Source organism: Miniopterus schreibersii, assembly GCF_964146895.1.
Source record: "Miniopterus schreibersii genome assembly, chromosome: 4".
NCBI classification, from domain to species: domain Eukaryota; kingdom Metazoa; phylum Chordata; class Mammalia; order Chiroptera; family Miniopteridae; genus Miniopterus; species Miniopterus schreibersii.
This window is the reverse complement of record NC_138105.1, coordinates 40,414,299-40,440,439: the sequence shown is the minus strand read 5'-3', so window position 1 is coordinate 40,440,439 and position 26,141 is coordinate 40,414,299. Positions and strand designations below refer to the sequence as shown.

Here is a 26,141-nt window from a genome sequence, read left to right as displayed (position 1 = left end):
TATTTCAAAAGGAAATGAAAAATATTTTGTTCTTCATTGGCAAATGGAGTTTTGTTTTGGGGGCACACGTGACTAAAAGTTCAAGGTTTGTGAAAATGGATCCTGAATGAGTTTACTAAACCATAGAAACATCTGACTCCTCTAGGCTTATTTAAGGAAAACTCTGCCAAATAACTAAAAAAGGTAAATACCAGGTGATGGATGGATTTTTTAGATGCCATGTGGTACATGCATCTGATTCATATCCTCTCCCTCCCTCCTTTCCCCTGGAATTTAAGCTTCCTAGATGACACACATAGGCCCGTCACATTTTCCTCAGCAGCCCTATAAAAGGTCTTGGTCAGCACGATGTCTGGATTTTAATTTTAAGAGGGTTTTCTGGGTATCTCACATTGAGTGCTCATTTCCATAAGGACAGTAGCTGTATCTATTTTACAACTCTGTCTTTTAGAAGGAATGGTTTATTATTTGCGGCACTGTGGCAGTCTTCATACACACACACACACACACATTTAAAGTTAGAGGACAGATACGTTAATCGCCTTTTCAATGTAGTGGCAAAGGTCTGGCACCATGATGTTCTTTCTAATATTCTTTCAATCTTATATTTTAAGAAAAGGTTGAAACTGTTGCCCAGTGAGAAAGTTGTATAATCTTGATAGATCTCTACAGAGAGGATTTATCCATTGCTTCAAGACCCAAGTATGATGGGTGTTTTTTCCAAAGTGGGTATGTTAGCACTGCCCCTAAGGGGAGACATCTGTGTAAGGGGCTCCTAGAGTGGGATCCACACCCCCCAGTCCTGCATGGAGTTTGTCACCCCTCCTGCGATGGCAGCTGAGTGGAGCAGAAACAGCCTGAAGAGAAGGAAAGGCATGGGCTTCAGGAACTAGAGGAGAAAACGGGGCAAGCACAGTTGCTGGCCCACAGTGTTTGTTAATTCACTCTATAAACATTTATGGAAATGTTAGCCATGTTAGGCATTGTTCCGGTATCTGAGGAAGAGTGATGGGAAAACAAAAAACACCGAGGACTCTGCTCTCATTGATAAAGCTTCTAACCTAGTGGCAGTTAAATATTTGGAGTGAATGGATGCCTAGATCCGGGAAGTGACAGCAGGGGTGACAGCTGGGGGCAGCTACAGCTTCTCACTTTGTGTGACTGTCAATACTGACTTAACCCAAATCGACTTCACCATCCTAATTTGGGGATTCCAGTCTCTTCGCATGGCAAATGTAGCCCTTGTATACTAGCAAGCTCACTCTTTTAATTAAAATATGAACTTCAGCCCTAGCAGGTTTGGCTCAGTGGTTAGAGCGTAGGCCAGTGGACCGAAAGGTCCCGGGTTCGATTTTGGCTTTTGATTCTGGCCAAGGGTTGCAGGCTCCATCCTTGCCCCCCCCCCCTCCGTGAGGCGTGTGGGGGAGGCAACCAATCTATGTGTCTCTCTCACATCGATGTTTCTCTCTGTCTCTCCCCCTCCCACTCTCTCTGAAAAAGCAATGGAAAAAATATCCCCCGGTGAGGATTTAAAAAAGTATATGAATTTGAGGTGCCCTTAGGGAGGGAAAAGGCTGAGGGCGCTTGTGCGGACTGCTGCTCTGCACTACCTTGGAGCAAGCTCAGTTAAAACCTCTCCAAGAAAACCGCCAGGTGGCACCTGTAAGGCGCAGATGGGGAGACTCATTTGCCCCACAACCTACCAGCGGGAATAACCAGGCTGATTGCCTTCCCCCGTGGGCTGTTCGCGAGGAAGTGGGGGAGTTTCAGGCTCCATTCAGACGGTGCGATTGCGTACCCCGTTTTCCTGACACTTGAAACTCGCAGAGCGCAGATCTGTCCCCACGCACCCTGGCTGCCAAAGGCGCACACGCTTGCTGGGGTTGGCTCGGCCTCAGTCATTAAGCCCACGACGTGGGGATGGCGGTGGGTGCCCGTGGGCTGCGCTGAGCCCGTGCCCAGGTCTTCCCCGCCAGACGTCTCCCCGGGCCACCGTGGAGGGGAGTGCCAAGAGAACCGGGTCCCAGGGTGGCGGCAGGCAGAAGACCAAGGAGCGGTGGCACCACACGGCCCCTCCCTCCCCCCTCGCGCCCTTCCTCCCCTGGTCTGGGCCGGCGCCGCCCGTGCCCTCCTCCGGCCGGGTACGGAACCCGAGGTTCCCCCGCCCGGGCCACGCGCTCACCGCCACTCGGCCGCGGCGCTCTCACGGCCCAGGCTGCGCGACTGTCCGCGGTCGCAGAGGGGCCCAGCAGCGGCGGGGGTGGGGGGCGGGAGGGTCAGCAGCGGGCCAGGCGGCCGGGGCACCAACTCCACTCCGTCGGCGGCGGGGAGCGAGCCGCGCCAGTTGCTCGGCGGTCGCAGCCACCGCCGCCTCTCCATTCGGCCGCCGGTGACATTGGGAGGAGACCGCTAGGCGCGCGCGGAGCGGGAGGAAGGGGAGCGGGAGGGTGGGGGTGGGGGGGAAGTAGCGATTGTGCCAGGGGGCGTGTGAGCCGCCGGAGAGGCAGCCGCGCTGCTGACAACTTCTCCGGGGCGCGCGCGGCCGGGCGGGCTGGCGGGCGGGGAGCGCGCGGCGAGCGCGGCGGGGGCAGAGCCCGAGGGAGCGGCGGGAGCCCCGGGAGCCTCGGGAAGCCGCGGCCCGCGCCCCGCGCCGCCGCCGCCGCCGCTCGCAGCGCGGGGTTCGCAGCCCCGGCGCCCGGCTCCGCTCTATAAATAGCAGGTTCCCGCGGCGCTCGGCGCCCACCAGCTCACAGCGACGCCGGAAAGTCAGGCTCAAAGTGTCTGCCGCTGCCGCCGCCGCCCCCCACTCCGCCTCCGGGAGAGGTAATTACCCGCCTGGGACCCGAGGGCTCGCCGGGGCTTTGCAGGCTGCTGGGGGCGCCTGGGGGTGACTCGGGAGGCGTTGGAGCGGGGCTGCGGGCTCGGGGGCACGTCCTGGCGGGGGGAGCCTGAGTGTGTTGCATCAAGTTTCTCAGTCTTGCAGGCGCGGTAGACCCTCCAGCCCTGTCGCCCAAGGGGTAGGGTGTGCTGTGTTTCCTGGGTGACGGGGTAACCCTGCGGCCGCGAGGACCCCCTGGCCGAGCGCCCCGCGGCCGGGCCGGCGCGCCTGGTCACCCTCGCCCACTCACACTCTCCGGGCCTCGCCAACTCTGCTCTGGCGTCACTGACCTTCCCAGGCTGCGCCCACCTGTGCGGCCCCTCTGGGGGCACCCGCGGTGGCCTCCACCCCTGGCTCTCAACCCCACCCCGGCCCCAAGCTGCCCCTGTGCTCCCCCGGCCCTTCCTCCTAGTCTGGTCTGTAAGGCGAGGGTCGCGGGTGCGAGTGAGGGTCACTGGTACTGGGGTTGACTCAGTTGCCCCAAGTCCTGGGTTCTTCTCAAGAGCCCCTCTCCGTGACCACCCCCACCCCACCCCCCGCAACTCATTCCTGCAAAGGAGCGGGGCACGGCTGCTCTCGGCCACCAAGCATCCCTCGTCCCGCCTCCAAGGGGGCTCGCCTAAGGGGTTTGGAATCAGGGCCTGGGAGCGAGGCCGCGGGGGGCGGCGGGCTGGGGCGGGGAGATCCCTGTTTGCAGCCTGGAAACTGCGCCGCCTGCTCCGCCGCTTCTCCGGGCACCTCTGGGAGGCCCAGGCCCGAGGAGGTCCGGCCCGGGGCCCGGGCTTGGTGCCTGCGCGGACTTTCGGGCGGGCAGCGGGGACCCAAGTGAAGGTGCTGGCGCCGCACAGACCCGCTTTGGCCCCTCCTCACGCCTCGGAAATCGCCTCCTTTTGGGTGGTGCTTTCTGCTCCCCTCCCCCTTCCACTCCCACGGAGAAGGACCCGCAGTTTCTGTTTGGGGACAGGAGGTTTTTAGAAGAGCGGGGATGTGCATAGTGATTAGGTTTCTGCTGCTGCTGTTGTTGCGAAAACTTACTGGTAAAACCTGGGAGGGTTTTCTGTTACTCTCGGTTTAATGATGCAGATTCTCTCCTTTGCCTCTGTTTTTTTTGGTGGTGTTTTTTTTTTTTTTGTCTTTCCTTCTGGGGAACAGGTTTCCTCCCTCTTTCTGAGATGTTATTTGAGGTCGTTACATTTTATGACTCCAGGTGTTACATTTTGCACATCTCCTTCTCAGAATGACAGAACTGGCTTAAAAAGGTGTGGCTCTAGAAAATAAGTAAAAGCCTAGAAGATGGATAAATTAACCTTCTTCCCCTGGAGAGGGGCACCAAGGTAGCCCTTTTATAGGCGTACAACTACATTTCAAAAACCTTGCTTGTAACAGGAGTTTTCTTAACTGGGCTCTGGACCAGAAATGGTATTAATCTGACTTAATGCTAAAGCAGTATGTAAGGTGCAAGGAATCACCCACAGGGCAGCTGGTTGTTGGTGTGCAAGAAGTTGAGTAAAAAGAGGACTGGGCAAGTGGGCACCGGCTCACTTAGTAGACAAAGAAATGCATTATTTTGTGTTCCTTTGCAATTTACTACAGTAAAGCATTGACATGAAATCAGAAGAAATGATCAATGTCTTTGTAATAAGTACTTAGGCGTTAAAAATTGAACCGCTTGGATTTGTAGGAACACAAAATGCTGCTGCAACGGAATGCTTTTTCAGCGTATTTCTTTAAAATGTGATTTAGAAGATTGTCCTTGAAAGGTTATGAAATGTGCATGTGAAGACAGTCTGGATGCTCAGTGTTGTTAGGAAACATATGTGCTGACTGAAATGCTGCTCTTACTTTAAAGAACATTCTCTTTGAGTAGGCAAATCTGTATTTGCATTTGTGATAAACTAATGACCAGTTAGGATGTACATATTTATAACTGCATTTTGCTTTTGATACTTTGACAGAGTATAAGAAAACGCAGATAGACCAAGTTTAGTCTAGTTCCCACAGCTGTTTAAAGAAGTGCACAGTCAAAGCTATAGGCAGAAAATACTTTTAAAATGTTGGGTTTGAACTTCACTTTGGGGATGCAAATCGACTGAATGACTTCATTTCTCATAAGATTTTTGTCAAAATACTCATAACAGACTCATCTGCTAAAAATTTGATTATAAAATACTGCTGTTATATTTTAGTTGTGTGAAATGAAAATCATTATGCTTTGGGAAAAGCCAGATATTTGTCCTAAATTTTGCAAATTGAAAGCATTTCCATTTTCTTCTGAAACCTAGGAGTTTCTTCTAGTAAAAGTAATATAAATTCTTACATGGGTAACAGTTAACTTTGTCTACTTTGAGGCAAAACCCGAGAGGGAAATTCTAAAGACAGAGAAGAAAGTGCAAACTGGTCTCATATTTCTTAGCAACCAAGTAGATGTCAGTTTCCAGTTGAGTCCTGACATCTGAGAATGCAAAGTTAAAAAAAATTACAAAATTGTAATTAGTGAGTAAAATGCTTACTGAATATCTATTACATTTTTTTATTTCACAGTGCACAATCCCCAGCCAGTACTAATATTACATATACAAATATAATGATTTTTGTAATCTGTATGGAATAAATTCTTGTCTTTCATAACCATGGGGATATTAATAGAAATGTGTTTTAAATAACCTCAAAGTAAATGTTAATGTTCAGTTGAAAGCTGTATCTGTCTTTTCTGTATTCTGTACCTTGATTTTTTAACAGCCCTGGGCAATCTGCTTCATAGGCCCTTTTGTTACTCGTTGCTTATGTTGGGTGAGAAATCCTTGATTATAGAGCCCTTTAGGGCACACTCATAAATACACATACTTTCATATTCAGGTTTAAGAAAAGAGGTTATTAGGCAAATGATTTCAGTTTAAACATTTATTTATTGTTTAATTTAATTTAATTTAATATTTTTATCCTCACCTAAGGATATGTTTCCATTGATTTTTTTTAAAGAGAGAGGAAGGAAGAGAGAGAGGGTAGGGGAGAAAGAAACATCCATGTGAGAGAGAAACATTAATCCATGGCCTCCCATACATACCCCAACCGAGGATCGAACCTGCAACCCAGGTATGTGCCCTGACTGGGAATCACATCCAAAACTTTTTTTTCGTGTACAGGATGATGCTCCAACCAACTGAGCCACCAGGGCTAAACATTTATTTTTAAGTAAATCCAATGATGCTATGATTGCATTTTGGTGTGCAAGAAGCACATTGCCTTTGTTTTCCAAAACTTTAAATGCAGTACGTACCTAGAAAACACATTAAGATATGTGAGAAAATTTTAAGGAACCTTTAGAGTCTAAGGCACAATTTTCATTTGAATCAAGACTTGTTTATTCATTTACTTTATACATTTTTACTGCTGTGTAGATTAATGGAAGCATTTAAAAAATGCTTATAAAATTTTATTATTATAGCTACATTGTATATATAGTGTATTTGAAACTGCAGTGGGATTTTTTCGTATTATAGGGCACAGTTGTAATTACTATCTTATTTACTAGAAGTATCTTGTTATAGATGGTATACCATAGGCCAATGAAATATCTAGGAATGCAGCAACTTTAGACTTTTTTACAATTGCTTTGGAATTTGAACATTGAGCTATCATGATAGATGTAATCCCAACAAAGGGTGAAGAGTTGGATTTCAGTATCACATGTGTTTGTAAATCATGTTTTTCAAACTGAGTTTCTTAAATTGCAATATTGTAAGTTCTGTCTTCATCTTTGGGCAGCCATACGAACTTGGTGTCCTAATTGTGTGGTGGAGGCTTCAAAATAGCCCTAAGCAAAACTAAGGGAAATAGGCTTGGCAGTAGTCGTTTGGTTAAGCTGATTAAAGGAAATCTTGAGAAGTTCTCTAGGTCATGTGGCTTTGATCTGAGATTCCTTTGGGAATTATCTAAATTAATGAATTCAAGGGGATGGAGGCAACACTTCCCTTAAAGGAGAAACAAACTCAACCACCCTCCCTTCCTCTCTCCCTTCCTTCCTTCTCATCTATTTCTCTATCATCAACTATCTGTTTTTACCTGCCCTTCTGGTTATTAAAGTGAAACGGCAACAGGCCTAATGGTGAAATTACTGAACAATGTTCTCTTATTTTTCACATTTACAAGCATGGAAAGTTTGCGAGATGTTCAGGAAGCTTTAATACCCTTGTTGATTTTGAATTACTGGAGAAACAACAACAATGAAAAGTATCTGAGATCAAAATAAAAATATAATTCTTAGAAATTTATATATATATATATATATTTAACATATATCACTTACTTACAAATTTTAAGTACTTTAAAAGGAGAATCTGATCAGACTGACGAATGTCAGAGGGATGGAGGAGGGCGGGTGGGTGGAGGGGGAGAGAGTAACCAAAGAATTTATATGCATATATACACAACCCAAGGACACGGACAATGGTGGGGAGAGGGACTGGGGAGGGGGATGGGACAGGGTGGAGTGGGTCATTGGGGAGAAAAAGGGACATCTGTAATATTTTAAACAAACAAACAAACAAACAAATAATAATAAATAAAAAAAGGAGAATCTGAGATTTGTATGTTTCTCAAAAGGGTGTGTGATTTTTAAAAAGTTACACAGCAGTGATTGAAAGGGAATTCTTTATTTTATTTTTAATTTTTAAAATATGTCCTTATTGATTTCAGAGAGAGGAAGGGAGAGGGGGGAGATATAGAAACATCAAGGATGAGAGAAAGTCATTGATTGGCTGCTTCCTGCAGGATCCCCACTGGGGATCAAGCCCGAAATCCAGGCATGTGCCCTGACCAGGAATCCAACTGTGACCTCCTGGTTCATGGGCAGACACTCGACCACTGAGCCACGTCGGCCAGGCAAAAGAGAATCCTTTTAATACTTTTCATTTTGAAAAACTTAATTGACAGACATATGAGCCTTTCACTTCTCACCTTACTTCTTAAAATAGTTATAGTGCATTAAGTAGACCAAGCCGGGAACTACCATTGCAGAATACAAGAAGCAAATAAAATGTATTCCCTAACCATAGCAAAGTCAATCCTTTCCTTAATCCACTCCTCCAAATGGTCCTCACTTCATTTTCATGGGGATTTACTTTTCTAAAAGCCAAAAGATCACAGATGAACTCTAGTGATTAGCACAACCCAAATACAAAAATTATTCACTGCTGTGAAAATAAAGTAAAACTAAAAACTAGTGATGTCATCAATTGAAATTAGAACCTGTAGATGAGGGAGATTATAGCTATGCCCTTAAGAAAGCCTGAGAGTGTCATTAGTAATTATTTAATACCCTGTTTAACATCTTCATATGCCAAACTTGCTAGATAACCACATATTCCACTTAGAGCATTGGCGTACATCACATTCCTAACAAAATATATTGCATACTTGATGCCCAGCATTAAAAAAATCACCCTTAAAATTTTTTAATGTATTTCCAATGGCCTTCTTATATTGAAGCAATTATGAATAAATATGCTTCTGCTCTTTCTGGATAAATCCAGAAGGTGTCCATTGTGCATTTGAACTTAGAGATGGTTTGCACTAGGTGGCAGTGTGCAATGCACAGTAGCCTTGGGTCATTTTAATTGCAATATATTCATTATTAAAGCTTTTCTTTTAAACCGAATTTCTTTATATCATGAGTCAGTTAATGAAATCAAAATCAACAGGCAGCTAAATCCTTAGCAGTATATTTAGAAGAGCTGTTGCTTGAAATACTTTAAAGGTTTGATTTTAATATTTAACATATTCTTCTTTTATGTGGGATCTGTTTATGTGAGGAATTATTAGGAATTAATGGAATCAAATGTGCCAAAATTCTGATTATGACTGGGTGAAGAGAAAGGGAAAGGGAAAATTAAGTGAAGATGTTAGAGAAAAAAATATGGCCATTCTAAAATAGACATTGTGTTAACCATTTGTGTTTTAGTCCTAATTCTGTCATTACACAGGCTGAGCAAATTCTTTCTAGGGGTTGAAGGCTGTAATTGTTCATTTTTCTCTATCTATTGCCCTGAGGACAAGGCAAAAAAAAAAAAAAAATATGTGGATTGTCTCATTGACACTTCCTCAGGTCCCCTAATGTCCTGTATGATAGTGATGGCCTGGCCCCCGCCATGACCGAATTGGATTAGCCACATCCTGCCATAATTTACTGGTAATTATGACAGCTGAATTTATCCACACCATTTTTTCTTGGTTAATCTGGATATAGGCATCCCTGTCTTTGTCTGAATGATTAAATTATGGGTCATGGTGGAGTTAATCAATGTAGTCCATCATCTGTGCACCAGAATGGGACTTCTGCATTATCTAGCCACCTTATTGGAACCTCCTTCAGGATCAATGTGGTAAGCATTTCAGCCACGGTCACTGAATATGGCTGCTGTGGGAATGGAGACGAAGTGAAAAGTTAATCAGCTTAAATTGGCATAATTGAGAAATACGCTTCTTTAAAAAAAGGGCTTTTTACTATGCAAAATTTCAAATGTAATAAGAAAATAGAATAGTACAGTGAACTCTCATGTACCTGTCAGTCAGTTTCAGTAGTTGTCCAATCATGGCCATTTTTGTTTCATCCACACGTCCACTCACTTTGCCTTCCCTGGAGTTTTTGGAAGCAAATCCTAGAAATTATACCAAAAGAAAATACACTTATGAAGCTGTTATTTATACAAATAGGAATTATATGAAGGGCAATTCTAAAAACAATGACCACAGTGTAAACACTACATATTTCATTTAAAAAGTCAAAAATCTTGGCATTAGGTAAATTAAGAACTTAAATTTGTTCCTGGAAAATATGGCAGACTTTATATAATTAAGGATTGAATTTCAGTTTACATTCTGTGTCATCTTTTAAAAAAAAAAAAAGTTTTATTGATTTCAGGGAGAGGAAGGGAGAGGGTGAGAGAGAGAAACATCAATGATGACACTGCCTCCTGCACGCCCCCTATTGGGGATTGAGCCCGCAACCCAGCCATGTGCTCTGACCGTGAATTGAACCATGCTCAACCACTGAGTCATGCCACCTGGGCATATGTCATATTTTTTTAACAGAAGTGTGCAGCAATGTTCCTCAAACATGTTAGATAATTAGTATCTACTTCAAACCACTGACCCCTTTAGGCTTCGTAGATTAAAACAAATATTAACTGTCTGCATACCTGATCAGCACAGTTCTCTTATATAACTTTCTACTTCTACAGAGGCAGACAGTGTAGATATAGCAGACCCTTGGCATACAAGAATTTAACTTGCATGAGTCATGATTTTACCACTTGTCTTAAAGGTACATGACATGTAGTAATTCGTGATTTTGCTGAGGTTTGAACTTTCATCGCAGTCCTGGAAACTGGCCTTTCAGTGTGTGAGCCCAGGCAGTGGCCCAGCGGTCACACCTCCAGGTGATTTTATGCTCTAGGTGACATGGCACTTCACTTTCTAGGGCTAATTATTCCTGGTGAGTGCGTCTGAGAACTTGGGCATCAGAGAAATTGTTTGGTCCTTCCCTTTGAAAATGTTACAGATCTCTTAAAATAGATCTTTTAGATTTTGTGTGGAGTTGAAATTTTGAATGAGTAGATTTTTTTCAGATTTCAAAAATTTGACAGTAAGCACTATGTATAAATCTTTGTAGTATTATGTGATAAGAGCAAATATAATTCAGTTGTAGAGAAAATAAGTAATTTGTATCTAAAGGGTTTCTGCGACACTACATTTTTATATGTATAAATTATATAGGGAGCAAAGCCTCCGTATAATTTTCCTAGTATTAGACACATGGTTTTGACTTTTTTTTTGAAATTTACTATAATGTTTTCTTTTCTGGGCTGTGGTTTAAAGACTGCCTCCCAATTTATTCATGTTATTCATATTCTTATTTCCCATTTTATATTTTGGGTGGGAGTGAAAGGCACATACTGAGAACAGTGTAATGAGAAATAAGTGAGCCAGTTGGCTTCCAGTTGATTTCTTTCATTCTTTTTCCCCCTACTCATTTTTTCCTAATTATAAATGTAATAAATCTTCATTGAAAAAAAAAAAGGCAAGTGGAGAAAAGTCTAGCAAGGAAGAAAAAAAATCACCCAAAGACAATATTGTTAGCATTTTATCACGTTTCCTTCTAAGATCTCCTGTGATGCTTTTACAAAGGTTGAGATTATTGTATGTGCAAGTGTGTGTGTGTGTGTGTGTGTGTGTGTGTGCAAATTAGAGTTCTGATTTTGTTCCCACTTAGAATTCTGTTATTCAATTCGGTTTAGACACTGATTGAGTACCTACTGTGTGCTAGGCACTATGCTAAGCTCTGTTCCAGTTTACAGCAAGGAATAAAAAAGAAAACCACGTTTCCTTGCATGTGAACACTTCTCTGACCTCCTTTTTTGTTGCTACCTGGTAGTCAGGCATATGAACCATTTTCCCTTGTTTAGCCATCATCTCAACTTCCTGTTTTAAAGGTTAGGAAACTTATTTTTTGAGAGAGTGAGTGACTTCCCTAAGGTCACACATACTGGTAAGGGGTGGAATTGGGTCTTGGACCAAGATTGATTTTACTTTAAGATCTAGGCTTTAAAGTACTCTGTTCTTCTATTATTGTTTGATTAGGTGAGGCTGAACAGTTTTGAAATGCTTATTTTCGTTTGTGCTTCATTTTTTTTAAAAAAAAATATCTTTATTGATTTCAGAGAGAGGAGGGGAGAGGGAAAGAGAGAGAGAGAGAAACATCAATGATGAGAGAGTCATTTATCGGCGGCCTCCTGGACGCCCCCAGCTGGGGATCGAGCCCGCAACCTGGGCGTGTGCCCTGACCAGGAATTGAACCCCGATCGCCTGGATCCTAGGCTGACACTCAACTGCAGAGCCACACCCGGCTGGGCATGTGCTTCATTTTTTAATATTCATAGATTTAGGCTGATTGTGTATTGGGACCTTGGTCTTTTCCCATCAGTTTTGGTGTCCTTTCTTAGGAACCCAGTCCCCTTTGTCATTTCTGTTGTCTATATTGTCTTTTTAAATTATTTTCCACATCTAAAAGTTGAAAATGTATGTGCAGTTAGGTTGCATGTCATATTTCTCCCATTGCTTTTTTGCTTACATACTTTCTCATGCATAGAAAAGATTAAAGTTTACCTAAATTATTCTTCCCTGAAAACAATTTACATCTAATTCTTTAATGATTTTATTTTCTCTCTTGTCCACCCAACACTGTTTTGGCATATGATGTGAGATAAGAGTTAAATTGATTTCCCTCCTAAAAATGTTAAGCATTTTCCAGCAGCAGTTTTTGAATAATCCATTCAATTTCCACTTATTTGTGATTCTATCACATCATTGAATATATTATCTTGTTTTAGAGGTAAACACTTTCTCTTTCCCTGTCTTCCTCCCTCCCATAGGGTGGATTTCTGGCTCTGGTCCACTTATTTCATTCTAGTGTTCTGTCGGTTCTTTTTATTAATATCACACAGGTTTAAATGTTATTTGCTTAATATCTGGTGGGACCCATAGCTCCTTCTTGTTGATTTTCTTTGTGTTTATGTGTAGCTTTTAAGACATTCTCATTGATATTTCTTCCAGACTCATTTTAGAATAATTTGGTAAAACTACCCCCAAAATGTTTTGTACTTTAATTGAAATTTCATTGAGTGTACAAATTGAATTGTGGAGAATTGGCAGCTTTACAAGATTTAGTCTCATTATCAAGGAGCCTGGTGTGTCTCTCAGTAAATTTTTGATTTAGGGGATTTTTCATGCTATTCATAAGAGCCTATGTTAGACATTGATCATAATTGTCTAAATATTTTCCTTTTTTATGATTCACTCTTCAAACCGACCAAGGACACATTAGCTTTGCTCATTTGTAGTCACATGTTTGGCCTAATAGCATCTCATTGTCCAGGAAAAGGAGGGGCACATGATGCTCAAAGGCTTCTCTTTCCCTTTATTGGGCTACAGTCTTGCTCTAAATATATATTTTAAAATATTTTTCTTAAATTAGTTTAAGAAGATATAATATGTATAATAGTTCAATTTCTTCAGTAGTTCACTAATGAGATGTCATAAAATTATCCAAAAATATGTGTTACTTTGTATATCAACAAAATACAGTGCAGCAAACAGCTGTTTGATATTTGATTTTCAGTTGTCAAACCTGATGACATTACCTGTGAGATCATCAATTTTAGCCCATTACAATGGAGTGGCAGGTTTGGGTGACTAGCCTGAAGCTATAGCTTACTTATTTGGGTCTATACTCTGGTTATGGAGATTTTAAAAATGAAAATCAAGAAATATTTTCATACACGTAATTTGTTTATGTCTTTCTTAAATGCTACACAATGATATACCCTGCTCTCTTCTGTTGACCCTGGTACATAAGACAGTTTGCTTATTGGAGTCACACAGAAGAGAAAGCTTTGCTTTTATTAACAGGAGTCCCACAGGTTTTCTTGAAGCTGAGACTTGCTTATTTCAGGCTAATGGCTCTGGCAGTGCTGTCTCAGGAAGCTGCAAATAGACAAGTAGAAGTATTGTGTGCGGGCTCTTCAGGCCTACTCATCTATGCCTCCAATTCCAGTTACGTTATTTTCAAGGGTAGTTCTTTTGCGTAGTACATGTAAGTTTTATATGAGTTACAAGCATTGGAGTGGTAAGAACCATGTTCATCTTGGTCTAAAACAGAAAGAGCTTCCCTGTGGATAAATCAAGTGTCAGATTCTACTAACCTCCACTTTGCATTTCATAGGTTAGATAATTGAGCTCAACCACACATGAAAACAAGTGAAAAGCTTAGAATTTGCTTCTGTTAAGATTTTCTAATTTTTATGCTTAGGCTTAAATATTTCTTTTTAGTTGAATGCTTGAAGCAACAATGCATTAGCAGTGATGAAAATTCTCTCAAAGCCTCAAGAGAATTTTTCTTCCACTTGTTTAAATTTCCCTCTCAAAATCTCTTGGCGATATGATGCTGAGAAAGTGTGTGACAGAGAAAAAGAGAGACCAGTGTAGACAGTGTACAGTAAGGAAATTGCAATGGAATTCTAAATCACACAGCATTTAACTTGGGATTCTAACTCATGCAGACTTATATCGCTATGCTGTTTTCTGATTCTAGCACATAAACATTAATTATATAAAAAAATAAAAATCTTATTAAAAAACACAGTGTTAGTTCTAGAAGTCACCTTCAAAGAGCTTTACTTTAACTATTTTCATGCTCCATTTTAGGATGACCAACATCTGGGTTTGCTCAGGACTGAGGAGTTTCAGTGCTAAAACCAGGAGAAACTTGGGCAAATGAGATGGTTAGTCACCTTATCTCCAAAAACAGGTTTGGAAAGTATAGGGAGAGTGGTAGGTAAAAGTTTTCAAATAACCTATTTATTTATTCATAATTTATTCCCTGCCTACTTCTAAAAGTGATTTAAGATGGCTTATAGTAAGACCACATATAAAGGTATTGAGTCTTTATAGCAGTTTAATAATAATGTAAAAGGTATATTCAGGAGCTTGACTTGAAGTAATCTATTTTTATTTCCTCCACCAACAGCCCAAGTGCCCATCAGTAGATGAGTGGATAAAAAAGCTGTGGGACATTTATACCATGGAATACTACACAGCTGTAAAGAGGAAGGATCTCGTACTATTTGGGACAGTATGGAGGGACCTGGAGAATATTACGCTAAGTGAAATAAGCCAGGCAGAGAACGACAAACATCACATAATCTCACTTATATGTGGAATTTAAAGAACTTAATAAATGGATGAACAGAATAGATTCAGTGACATGGAGGCATGGATCAGACTGACAGTCTCAGAGGGAAGGAGGGGGGGTGGGTGGATGGGGGGGAGAGATTAACCTAAGAATTTATATGCATATATGCACAACCCAAGGACACAGACAATGGTGTGGTGAGGGACTGAGGAGGGGAGTCAGGCTGGGTGGAAAGGGTCAATGGGGAGAAAAAGGGAAATCTGTAATATTTTGAACAATAAAAAATAAAATAAAATGCAAAAAAAAAAGTAGTATGTCTTAAAAGTTAAATTTGATAATATGAATACTACCCAGTGCAAGATCTGAGGTGCTCTAGGTAGAAAATATATTGGGACATTTATAATTACTACCCATTTCCCATGATCTTGGATAAAAATGTAGCTGTTCCTTGAGCAATTATTTGATGTTACAAGGTTCCCACTGGACATCCTGGTTGAGCTATTGAGGTTGGGACCAATATAGAAGCGCTCTGGGCCCATCCAGACAGGGATGGCAGCTTTCTTTCACGTGCTTGCTTTTGATTCTGGGTTCACACAATCTAGCAGGAGACACAATTGTGTTGCATTCAAAAGACTGTTGCATTTATTTTTTAAAAACTTGGTATAAGCCTTTGTTTTTCCAAGTCTAGACTATTGTGATTTGGGGAATGTCATTATAATCTACCTGAGTCTGTTTTCTCATCTATTAAGTGGAGATAATAAGTACCTGATAGATTTATAGTGAGAATGAAGTGAGATTGTGCATAAAAATGACTTATAAAACTATACTATAACAGTAGAGTATTAAAAATATTGACAACCACTAATACAATTACTATTCTGTTTCATCCTGTATTCAGAATGCTCATTTAGGACTCATTTACAGTTTTGAATATAACCAAGAAAACTATAAAATTCATCTTAGATGGGGGTGGGTGACCAAATATGTTTAATAGAGAGATATACTTATTTAAGTTTGTTATAATTTTGAATTACAAATGCAATCAGTTCACTCTCCAGATATCAAAAATGAAATTGCTACATTTTTTATAGCACTCACCTAGAGTTTCTAGAATAGATGCCAAAAACATAAGCATGTTTTAAAAATTGAATTTAAATGGCCTTAGAGCAGGAAAACACAATAAAAAATACTGCGTTTACCTGTCCTTAGACAATGTATGTCTATTGAGAAGGTGACAGTCTCTGCTCCTCCTACATGACCTGCTTCACTTGCGTGTGTTACTTGCCCGGGCTTGTGGGCATTTGAGCTTTTATTTCCTAAACTAGAAAAACTAAGTGGATTACATATTTTTCAAACTATCCTTTATGTATATTGTTACATAAAACCAGGCTCCAGTAGAAGATGAGCGACATATGCTTCCATGTTATGTTTTATGGCGGTTTTTGTTTGAATATACTCTATGGCTTCTTATGGTCTAAAGCTAGAGTAAAACAGAATGATAGACTGACACTCTTGTGAAATTTAAGAACCTCACACAGATTCTCATCCAAATATACAGTTATTTTCCTATTGCCAAATGGAGGAGGGCCAAGGGGTTATCTGCGGGTAAAGCCAAGGAATGGTAAGTCCACTCTGATGAATTTTAGGCCCGTCTCCTTATCTGTAACCTGGTTCATTACACCCACCTTGCAAAGATGTTCTGAGGATTAAATATAGTAAGAGATGTAAAGCACACGGTGCCAGGCCATAGTTAGTCTTCAATGAATAGTAAGTCTTCGAGCTATTTTATTACTATGATTAATACTTTTCATTATTACGTGAGTGAATGAGGAATTGAGATATTAGTTATCAGACTAAACTTTAGTATCTTCTAAGCTTTTCACAGTAGAAGTTTAAATGAAACCGCATTTTATAAAGTACATGTAAAAATAATATTTTATGGGTATAGATGCATTTTGTAAGTTCACATTTAAAACATATACTCATTGATAAGGTCAGTCAATGAAAACAAGAAGGTATGTTTGCTGAACACAAATATACGTGGGGCAAGAGTAGGTTTATAGTCGAGAGTACACAAAACAGTTTATTCTTGTAGTATTATTTATTCGTTATTGTATTATTGTTTCCATATGAACAACTGTAAACCTACTTTTTCCCTACCCTGTATGTACCGTCTGGGCTTATAGCTAATAGTTGGACAATTATATCAGCTCCATCATACAATTTATTTTTTATTTGTTTTATTTCGTTTCTTAATTTTGTCATTTGGTGTCTTTGTTTGATATTGGTTTAATTGGTATATTTATTTTGTGTCTTTATTTGGTTTCTGTGATTTTCTCTCTTAGATTGCACATTTCTCAAGGATGGGGATCATCTTCAATTTATCTTTTGGACCCAATGCCCCATAGAATGCATGGAACATGGTAGGCCTGAAAAATGTTTTCCTATTTTACTTGAGAAAAATCACTATGTTTTTTAAGGTCAATTGATATGTACAGGAGTTAGAGCTTGAAAAGGACAGAAAATGATATAATAAAATAACTGATCTAAAATGGTGCTTTCTTGATGAAGGTCTAGAGAAGTTTAATCTGTTAAATTCTTGGTAAACCAGGGGAGAACCTGGTCTTGAAAAGGGCGTGTGTGTGTGTGTGTGTGTGTGTGTGCAGTGCACGCATATGCCTGCTCCTTCGTGCATGCAGGTTTGTGAGGGTTGCTGAGGGACAGGGTGAAGGAAATGGGGAGGGAGGGAGCACTTGCTGAGCACATTGCCTTGAACGTGGTTCACCCTTTGCTGCATCAGAGACTGTTGAGAAACACGCACTGACATGTTTATCACACTTTGGCAGGTGGACTATGGAAAACAGTTACAAACTATCTGTAGAACTGTGGGGTCAACTTCTGTCTTCTTAAGGCTGAGTGCTTTGCAGAGTTCTTTATCTCCCCTGTCTTATCCATGAAAACCAGCAATAAAAGGAAAATGGGGGAAAAGTGTATCCTCATGGGAACTCACCTGATCTATTCTGATAAAAATAACAATAGCTAGCCTTTACTGAACACTATGATTGCTTCACCCATATTAACTCTTTACTCCCCACAGTTGTATGAGGTAGGTACTGATGTTACTCCACTTTACAGGTGAGGGAATTGAGGCACAGAGAGGAAGTGTAAGATGCTCTAGTTCCATATTTAAGAAGCGGTAGATCTAGGATTCTGAGCAAATTCCTTCAGCACCCACCCCTCAGGATGCTACTCTTGCAATCGGACTCATTGAATATCAGCAGCAGAAGTAAGCGGAAGCCTGATATTCTTGCCAGTCCCATGCTGGGGGATCTTCACTAGAGCTTCAATTGATGGGGAAGGAAAATGACTGCTTCCTTGTGGGTGGCTTGCAGCCATGGTACCAGGGATAGCCTGTGCTCTCCCTGTTGTACCGGTGAAGGGTGAAGGTGATTGTTTCAATCCAGGAGGAAGCCTGGCTAACAACAATGCAGGTAACTGTAGGAAGGATCCTTCCCTTGCATTTGTTTCTATTTTAAGTTGGGAAAAATGGTTATTTAGTTCTGGTTGGATCAATCTGTTGAAAAAACATATATATTCTGAAAAAAAATTATATATATGTATAAAATATCTGGATACCCTATGATGATTATGAGCATAAAATTGCTGAGCAATTGGAAACCTTTAATTATGCACTTTGAACATTGTAGCCAATTGTGTTTTTTTTTTTTTTGTTGCCTAAAAAAAAATCATAAGTGGAAGGAAACATCTGCTGCATTTTTCATGAGAGCTGTGGAATCCAATATGATTCATTTACACGGTTATTGTACATGCATTGGGCACACTTACAAATTTTACCTTTCACTAAATTTTCTACTTAGAACATTCCACATAAGCAGAAATAAATGTTCACCTCTGTAAAATCCATGGGTTAAAGCCATCTATAGAAGTTGGAAGCTAAATGTAGAAAAACCATTGTAAAGGCTCGATTGTTTTTCCTCCTGCTGTCTTAGAAGATAAATCTTGAGCACAAAATATATTTTGTTTTTAGGAAAGATTTGTTTATACTGTATGGTGCCAGTGATGCTCAAGTTTATTTGTGCCACGGCTACAGATACCGTGGGACTTTACCCACACTGTTAAGAACAATATATTTGAAGAAAATGAGCACATCTTGGGTGACAACTCTTCATTAAGATAAGCATGCATTAAATCTCAGTCTTTGAAGAATCCTTTCTCCTAATGGAAGACAGTGTTGCGAGCTAGCACTGCGTGACCATTGCAGATTTGTTTACTGGTCTCCATGGGGAGGTTCATTTGCAGATCCCCCAGTGTAAGGCTTAATCTTAGAAAGAGGAAAAAATGCTGTTTTTGAAAAACACTAGAGGGATTGGTGTTTTTAGCCTGATCATAATTCATTGAAAGCACGAGGGGATCTGTATGAACCATGTTCTATAAATTAATGGATAGTGAGAAGTCTTCCTTCACCCTTGTGAATTCTTGTAGAAGACATTTGCCGAGAAATTACTGGAGCTGCTCCCCCATGGGGAGATTAATGCTTTAATATGCAAAAGCAGACAACTCACAATTCCTTTGCTCGGTGGCACTCTGAACTGCACAGTCTTACTGCTTTATTTTCCCCTTAGAGTTTGTCTTCCCAAAAACTTTTGTGGAATCAGAAAGAGCCACTAATACAAAGCCATATCCTTGGTCTACACTTGAGAACTCTACTGCACATCACCAACCAAGCAATTTGTGACCAACATCTGGCCGAATAAATGTCTTTGTGAAAGTATTGAGATTTTCCAGCTCATCCATTTGAATTTACTACTTTCTATACCAGCATCAAAATTAGGCACTGGTAAATGGTCTTAGGCAAGGGTGTATCCTTAGGCCTTCTTATCTCTTACTTTCCTGTAAAAGTAGAAGCCAACAAAAGCATTACCTTTAACAACCCACCACCAGTCTACTACACTCATGCATCCTGTTCCCAACCTACCTTCCTTCCTGTGTGACCTCCTGAAATCTCAGGGGGTCATCATTCCTTATTTCCTGTGTCTCCTACTTCTCCATCTCCTTCCAATGAGCAGTTAACATGCTCAAGATTTTCACATGTTAAAAGGAAGAAAACACCCTCTCTCCTGCATATTCCACTCCAGCTACTTTCATTTCACTTCTACGGGAGAGCCAAGCACCTTGGAAGAGATGTTCATTTCCTATACTTTCCATTTCATCACTGTCTAGACTGTACCCCACAGTTTCAATGAAACTGCCTTCATTCACCAAGGCCACTAAGATCCTTTGTGGTACCTTGCACAGGTGGCCCTCTATCTTTTTCTTACTTGACCACTTGGCAATATCAGCTCAAGTTAACTGTTCCGTTAAAAAATTCCTTTTTTTTCTTGATACTGAATTCTCCTTTTCTTAAACTTAATTTTTGAATATAAACTATCTTAGATAAATGTGTGTGTGTATATACACACATATATAGTCTCTATATTATAAAATCATGGAACATGCTTGTGCCCCTGTCTCCCTACTCTGTCATTCTCTTTGATTGAAATTGCACTAAATCCTTAGATCAATTTGGGTAGATTTGACCTCTTAAAATGTTGATTATAATCTTTTTATCCATGAACAACGTATCTCTCTCTTATTTAGTATCTTTCAATACAGTTTAAACATTTGCTCTATAAACATTCTCTACATCCTGTGTTAATTTTATTTGGCACCTCAATTTTATTGTAGTTATTTAAAATGGTATCTCTTTTAACAATACATTTTCTTACTATTTGTTAATGGTGTATAGAAATATTGATTTTAGTGTATTAATCTTATAATCAGCCACTTTTGTATACTCTCTTATTCTAATATTTTTTTCTATAGCTTTGCTGTTTTGTAAGAACATTTATTATAACTGAGAGTTTATTGCTAGTAAATGCTCTTGGTTTCTGCTTATTTCAAGCTGCTTTTGTTTTGGACTTGTTATGCAATTCCAAGTTGACAGTTTTTCGCTCAGCCCTTTGAAGATATTGTTGCACGGTTTCTGGCTTCCTCTGTTACTATTGAGAATTTTGCTGTCAGTTTAATAGCCATTTCTTTGCAGCGATCTGTCTTTTCGTTCCTGTTAGGTCGGATAAAGGGAAAGCACAGGAAAACGACAAAAGCTCAGGAATAACAGCAACAGAGCTGTCAGGGAGGAACAGGTTACTGGAAACTGGAGGATGGGAGGGTTGCGTAGAGCAGTGACCTTCTGTGACCTGACAAGAGATGTCACTCTAGAGGAGCAGCCAAGGTTGTAACAGCTAGACTGACTTCCCCTCCTCTCTCTTATCCTGCCTGTGCCGTCCCATCAGAAGCCAGGGGTCATGATATGACTGATTTGATGATAAATGCAGGTCAGATAAAAGTAAGGGGTGGAGAACGTGGTGGAGAAGGGCGGAAAGACTGGATCTGGAGGGGTCAACATGAGATATTTAGCCCATTCTATTTCGTTTTCTTTTCTCTTCAACTTTGTTTTGGTCGTTTTGAATCATTCTTGGTCTTTTCTCAAATTTAAATCCCATCTTTTATTTCTTTAGGCATCTCATGCATTGTTATTTATGTTGTATCTGTGGGGTCCGATATCTTAAGCCTTGAGGTTCCACAGTTTTTGGTGTTTCTGCTGACCCTTGCCATGACGGCTTGTTTTCTTGGATTTATGCTCATGTATCATGAGCACAATTTTGGCTAAAAATTGATCTGCGCAGTTCTTAAGGGACCTGCGTTGATGATCCTTTCCTCCAAAGAGGAGTTGCATTGCTTTCTGCAAGATACCATGCACCTCCACAGCCTCTGTGTGAGTAGTGTCATTTAAACCTGAGACTCTTTTGAAAGGATAACTATGTATAGAGTTTATCAGAAAAGGCTTTTATTTTTATTTTTTTCCGGCTCAGAACTATGATGGAGGCAGACAGATTTCCTCATCTGTTCCCATCGTTGATGTGTGGAAGTTTTCCAGCTTTACCTTTTACAAACAGTACAGGACGTCCCTCGGGCAGTTCTGCGTGGGGCTTGGGGTCACCGCATCGTCCCCTCAGGACACGGGTCCAAGGCTTTATTTGAACACCTCTTCTCTTATACGGAACCTTGGATTCCCTAGGGCCTAGTTTCCTGGTATTAACATTTGTCCTACGATATCTTTGTTTTTTTAATGCTCACCCATGGATATGTTTATATAGAGGAAGGGAGAGAGAGAAAAAAATCGGCCTGCAAGAGAAACATCAGTCTGTTGCCTCCTGCACACTCCCCAGCTGGGGACTGTGCTCACAACCTAGGAATATGCCCTGACTGGGAATCGAACCCACAACCTTGTTTTGATGACGCTCCAACCAGCTGAGCCACCCCCAGTCAGGGCTGTCCTATGCTATCTTGATTTATTGTTCATTTTAATCTTTCATTGAGGGATTTTATTTACTTTCTTGTGGACTCAGCATTGTATGTGTTATTGCAATTGATTTGAAATCTAGGACTTCGGTGTGCAAGCAGATCCACCAGTTCTCCTGGTTTTCACTTCGTGTCTTGCCTTGTCACCCTTCTCAATGTCATCTCCTTGCCTATTCTTTACGTTTGAGGTCCTGCAGAGTTCTGTCCAATTCCCCCTTCCTGCATCATCTTATATATATTAATCAATTATTACTTTAATTCACCACCTGTTGTAATCTCCATATGGGCAGGGATTGTATTGATATTTTCACCAATATTTCCCTAGTGTTTAGCATAATATCTAGCACATGGTAAGTCTCCAGTTCATATTTGTTGATTGAATGAGTGAATGGAAGAACCGTTAATGTGTCTCAGTGGAGAACGGTTAGTTTGTTGTACTCCAGGGGGTGAAGCTGGAACAGTAATGGTACATACTGGATAAATACTTTCGGTTTATTTCAGTTTCTTGAAGTTTGTACTCTTTTCATCAGGAAATACATCTATGCCTTTGGATTTGTCTCTACTTCATGCTGCAGGCAATGCTAAGTATTTTTTACCCCTCCTTTAAAAATGTATGTGTCTGTAATGTACTTGAACATGTAGAATTCTAAACAGCCTCAGTCAGTAATGGGATTTTTCTGTCTGCTGAGGGGGGATGTTATTGCATCTCTCCCGGTGAATAGTAACAAATTATTATTGGCGTTTTTTCCAGTTAGTATGAGGACCTTCTTGTTTGCGTGTGACTTTATTAAATTTGATGGTTGGACTTGAAGCTTAGCTTCCAGTAGAGCAGATAAAATGAAATTAACTTCTGCTAATATTCAGGGCATGTATCACCTGAATGTATGAGAAAGCACTTTAAGTGCATGGGGGTAGAGGGCTGGGGTGAAATCTGTCTTCATTAACATTGCACAGCTCTTATGCTAACAGCATGGGACTGGCTCATGTCTAGAAGATTCTTTTCTCAAAGAACAGAATAGAGAACAAACTACTGCTGTGTAGAGGCAAACCAGAGACTGACCCTCAAAATAGAGAACTTCTGCCTTTTCTAAACAAGAGGTGACTGACTTTGAAGCAGGTGACTCTAAGAAGCAGTAAGGCAAGACCTGATTTGTGTTCCTGAGTGAGCCTTGAAAACAATGGTGGGGAAGATGACTTTGGGAGTAAGATACTACAGAAAGTCACGAATAGGCCTATGGACTGAGATGCTGCTGCAGATTTCAGCAGCTACAAAGGAAAAGCTATTTCAACAACACCGACAAGCTTCCAGGGCTTTTAAAGATGAAAATGGTCATTGTGCTTTATCTTGGCTATTTTAGGGAGCTTGCTGGGTTATTCATTTTCCCTGTATGCCAGGAGCTGGAGAGCTGAGTTTGTGAAGACCATAGCGGTGAGCGATCTTGTGAAAGAAATAGGAACTGGAGCTTAGCTGTCCGCGAGTGTCCACAGAGAAACAATTGTTGAAAAGAACAGTATTATAGATGAGGGCACTTGCCACCAAAATATCAGAGAGGCAGCGCCTGTGCAGGGGGAGATTGTGATGAGAGTGGAGGAAGTTTCTGTTTGTTTTGTCTGTGTTTAAGAAAACAATTTAGCACTAAGAGAATGAACAAGGGGATAGGGCTGTGCCTACTGGGACTGGAGGTTTGGGGACAGCTGGCAAAATCTCCAGGAGCAAAGCTAAAGCACAGCAGCTTGTCAGTAAAATGCTGGAACTAATGCTATTTGTTCTTTTGTGGCACTGTTGTGAAATATGAGAATATTCAGAATGAAGACCTTGTTTTATGAAATTTAAGGGTATATAAGCCTCATTCCCCCGTGCAACCAAATACATTTACGAGCTTAATTAAACCAATGGAAGCTTAGGGAAAGGATTTTTCATCCTTAATTTGGGCTTTTGGACCTGAAAAAACAAAGATGTGGTCATTGTTTCTCATGTAGATGTATATTTCACAGGTGAGTTTGTTAACTTTCTCTCCAACTACTTGCACTGAAATTACATTTGGGCCTGTGAACAAAAAATGGGCAAAATAGTCCAATTAAAAAGAAGTTCAGTGCCTAGAAGAGGGTACATAAACAACAACAATGAAACATCTGAAAAGAGGCTTTTATTTTCCACATCTGCAAAAATAAGATATTGAACGCACAGGGTCACTGAAATTCCTTCTAGCTCGAGCATCGCATGACTCTGAGACCCTACAGTTTGCATTTCCCCCTGTGTTTTCTTTGCTGTGCCTTACGCTACAGCCTGCAGCCCAACAAGACTACTTGATTTTTCCCACGTGCACGCTCCCTGCTTGTTCATCTTGTCTCCTGTCACAGTATGCTTCTTTTTCAATTTTGTCTCTCAGAATTCTACCCAGGCTCTAAGGTGCAATCCAGGTCCTATGCCACTCTTCTATAAGCGGTTCCCAAGGTCCCTAGCAGAACATGATCCCCTGGTCTGTGCACCAGAGCACTGTGCTTCTATTATAGCGCTTTCCACATGCTTCTTTGTATTATGATTGTTTACATGCCCATTCTTAATATCTCTATGGGATTGTCAGCCTCTCGAGGTCAGGGTTTCCACTGTTACATTCTCAATAATATATAAAGTGGTGCTTTGCACATAACAGGCACTTTCTATTTATACATTGAATTGAAAGTTAGGTAAAGAAAACAACTGCCTGGTAGATGAAAGCCAGTCAGATAAAGTGACAGTAAAATCTTAAATTTATGTAATATATTTAGTGAAAATAATCGAATTACATAATCTAGAGTCTAAGCGAATGGGAATTCTTTTGGACATCTCTATTTGCAGTTGGTGAGAGGTTAGATCATCCTCACATTAAAGTCATTCTAGTAACCACATCCCCTCTTGGAAAAGAGGCTTTGAGAAGTCAAAAGAAAGAAAATAACCTATTATATTCACAAAATGCAAATGACTTGCCCTTTAAAATATGTCAAAAAGAGCCTGGTTACTAGAAAAGTCTGATGTATGCTTTATTTATCTCATCAAAGAGATTAGCGTACAAATCCAAGGTTGTGGTTATTACTCAAAATTGTCAACATTTTTATCCTTCCAGTAGATTTTCTAGCGTTATGGTCTCTGATGCTAAAACGGAAATGACTTTTTCAAAAGTCCTCAACACTGTGCCAAGAGATGTATCTCCAAACCCAAAGGTTTCCACTTTGAACATTTTATAATTTATATCATTAAAATTAAGGTGTACATTTTTTTTAGTTCTGATCATTTTTTAAGAGAAAGGATCCTCTTTACTTAAAAATTTGTTTGTATAAAGTGGAGTAATATTGAGGTGATCAAACTATCTTTTTGAGAGGGAGGTAGTAAAGCCCTGAATCTGAATGAAGGGCTGGGCTGGGGAAAATGAATGAGCGTGAGATTGCTGTGACAGCTCATGCCAAAGAAATTCACTCTTCTGATACTTCGGAGAGAAAGCTTCTGGATTGTGCCTTTGGAAAGGGTGATTCATACCAGAAAAGCCTTAGCTTTTAGAGTTGGAGTGATGGTTATTTTTACATTTCAAGGTAATCACTTATTTCATTGAGTGGGTTCAAGACAACACTTAGCAACTAGCTATTCTTAGCCTTTTTTAGAGTTTTAAAGCCCAGAGGGTTTAGAGGAAGGAAAGGGTGGTTTAGGAAAAGAGCCTGGAGGACTTTGCTTTCTTGATGGAGATTCCAGGGTAGGGGAACAGCTTTTACACAACACTCCATGAGTCCAACTGGAACAACCAACAGCCAGCCCATTGAGTCCTTCGTGGATTAGTGTTGGAAGTGAAGGTCATTTGAATGAGAAAATATTTAGTGATTTCTATAATCTGTAAACAACACTAAAGCACTTTAATGCAAAATGTATCTTTATCTTTTAAGATGATTGAGATTGATAGAAATTCAGTCTATATTTTTAAAAAGCCTACCTATTAAAATTGTGTCATTCTATTTACTTCAATGGATTGTTTTGGGAGTGGGTAGATGCTGTCACAGTCTTGTAGAATTTTTCATCTTAATTTTTTATTTGTTAGAAGAAATGCTACACTTTCAGAAGAGTTGTAA

General features: G+C 40.6%; 1 protein-coding gene across 4 annotated transcripts in view; it reads left to right on the top strand.

Moving 5' to 3' along the window:
* The first annotated feature begins 2,589 nt into the window (after positions 1–2,589).
* INPP4B (inositol polyphosphate-4-phosphatase type II B) overlaps positions 2,590–26,141 on the top strand; it is a 528,611-nt gene continuing 505,059 nt past the window's right edge. For 2 of the 4 annotated variants that reach the window (XM_081135695.1, XM_081135693.1), the window contains exons 1-2: positions 2,590–2,823; positions 16,970–17,047. The gene's annotated coding sequence lies outside the window, so the exon portion shown is untranslated. The remainder of the gene's footprint in view (positions 2,824–16,969; positions 17,048–26,141) is intronic. The other 2 variants (XM_081135694.1, XM_081135696.1) reach the window with 2 other exon arrangements.